Source organism: Castanea sativa, chromosome 8 (genome assembly GCF_040712315.1).
Source record: "Castanea sativa cultivar Marrone di Chiusa Pesio chromosome 8, ASM4071231v1".
Taxonomy (NCBI): Eukaryota; Viridiplantae; Streptophyta; class Magnoliopsida; order Fagales; family Fagaceae; genus Castanea; species Castanea sativa.
In genome coordinates, this window is record NC_134020.1 from 51,817,514 (window position 1) to 51,820,277 (window position 2,764).

At 40.1% G+C, this 2,764-nt stretch overlaps 1 pseudogene; it reads left to right on the plus strand.

Annotated features, from left to right (window-relative positions):
- The first annotated feature begins 329 nt into the window (after window positions 1–329).
- Window positions 330–2,075, plus strand: LOC142606518 (uncharacterized; annotated as a pseudogene).
- Window positions 2,076–2,764: the final 689 nt, after the last annotated feature.

The window sequence follows — 2,764 nt, forward strand, 5'->3', positions numbered from 1 at the left end:
TGATATAATAAAAAAAGTATCCTAGCCATCATCCAGCCAAACACAACCTTACCTACTCTGTACATCTTGATTTCGTTCATGAAAATGAAATTGGGCTACTTCGTGGGAAACTTCTAATTATAGTGACTGTCAATATTTTAGATTTGATTCAGTAAAAAGGAGAATTAAAAAGAGAATTGGAATGATATTTAAATCATTGATACAGTCTGTTAAAGGAATAAACAAATACATAATTGTCAAAAATGATTATGGAGTTCACTATATAAAGGGTTAGCATCCTTTGTTACCATACAAGTCTAAGAACTAATCCTTCAGAAATTAGAGTTGAAATGGGTACCTTGAAACACCTGGGGCATTGGCCTCAGCTAGTTTATGCTATAGCCTTTTGCATTATAGCTACTAGCGTAGTAGCTGATAAGCCATACATTTATGCTTCACCTCCTCCACCACTTCCACTATTGAAATCTCCACCACCTCCACCTACCTACCACTACAACTCTCCACCACCACCTTCTCCATCACCACCTCCTCCATATATTTACAAGTCTCCACCACCTCCATCTCCCTCTCCTCCACCACCTTATGTCTATAAATCACCACCTCCTCCATCACCATCTCCTCCACCATACATTTATAAATCACCACCACCACCTTCACCATCACCACCTCCTCCATATGTTTACAAATCACCACCATCACCATCACCTTCACCTCCTCCACCTTATGTTTACAAATCTCCTCCTCCACCATCTCCATCACCTCCCCCTCCATATGTCTACAAATCCCCATCATCCCTATCTCCATCTCCACCTCCTCCATACATCTATAAGTCTCCACCACCCTCACCCTCCCCCCCTCCTCCTTACATTTACAAATCGCCACCACCACCATCTCCATCACCTCCTCCTCCCTATGTCTATAAATCGCCACCACCACCCTCACCTTCACCTCCTCCTCCCTACATTTACAAATCACCGCCACCACCATCTCCATCCCCACCTCCTCCCTATGTCTATAAGTCACCACCTCCCCCATCTCCATCACCACCTCCTCCCTATATTTACAAGTCACCTCCTCCACCATCTCCTTCACTTCCTCCTCCTTATGTCTATAAGTCACCACCTCCTCCATCTCCTTCACCCCCTCCTCCTTACGTCTACAAATCACCACCCCCACCTTCTCCTTCTCCTTCACCTCCCCCTCCCTACATTTACAAATCTCCACCACCCCCATCTCCATCGCCTCCTCCTTCCTATGTCTACAAGTCACCACCTCCTCCATCTCCTTCACCGCCACCTCCTTACGTCTACGATTCTCTCCCTCCCCCATCCCTCCCTCCACCGCCTCCTCATTATTAAAACTCACCTCCTCCTCCATTAAAGTCCCCACCACCCTCCAACTTACTACTATAAGTCTCCACCTCCACCACCTCCATACTACTACATTTCTCCTCAACCACCATCTCACCATCATTGTCCAATTCCTCCATATTTCCATAACTCACCACCGCCATCTGACTGGGAACATCCACCATACTTCCACAAATCTCCTCCTCCACCTTCTGATGAGTCTTCCTCACCCCCACCTCCAGAACACTTTCAAGTTTAAGTTTACCCCATATTAAATGGTCAATTTGAATAATAATCATTATCTTTGGATTTTTTGTATTGTATAATTCTTTTTGTAGCTTTGAATTTTATTTACGAACACGTGACCTTCTGTACAATAAAAACATGAAATGGAGAGCCCAAATGATCTATAATTTATGTACGAAGAATTCCGTTGTATTATTTTCTGTAATGTATGCCAGAAATTCAAATTCTTAAAGAAATTCTGTGTGTATTTCTATTTCTGTGACAATGCATGCCAGAAATTCAAGTTCTTAAAGAAGTTCTGTTTATATTTCTATTTGCACGACTGCAAGTTACTGTTATTACAAATGCCATCTAAACATTCTGGTTCTTGTTGCTGCAAAATGCAACGGTTAGTATATCTCAAAATCCAAAAACAGGTTTGCTTTAAACAACTGCAGATGGTCAAAACTCAATCAAAAAATGTATTCGATTTTTGGAGTTGAATCCACAACATTACTAATAAAAATGTACTTTCTAATGATTTAGCTTAAAATCTTGGCTAACTAGAGGGTGTGGTTAGTTTTATGACAATAATTATTTGTTATCTCAGCAAAGTATAACATATCTTGACATAGATGACTAACTAATCATTATGGTTTCACGTCAATGGCGCTAGACCATACACACAACCCTAACTCGATCGTTTAGTAACCCAAAACTGATTGAGCGATTGGTGACTTTTTTTTTTTTTTTTGGGGGGGGGGGGGGGGGGGGGGTAAGGTTGGGACCAATTGTAGCAGTTGTACATGAGGTTCTTACTCGTATTTGTTTTTATTTATTTATTAAAAAGATATAAAGATAGCGACCAGTCGTGAAGGGTCTATAGTAATTATCCGATGGCACAAATAGTAATTTGTCTTCACACCAAACCACGACAAATCTGTTTTTGTTTTTGTCCTTGATTAAGCATTAGAGTGCAAACAAAGTGTGATTAATCAGAGAGTGCTTGCAACCATTGTATATTGGGCTCTTTTGTTTTTGTTTTTTGTTTTTTAAGCTTATTTTTGTTTTTCTCCACAACCTACTACCACGTTGAAACCATTTATTTTTTTGTAAAGTAAAATTCTAGAACTAATTTCTTCTGAAGAATAAAATATTATTCCAATTAAGACTTAATTAAATACCAAAAA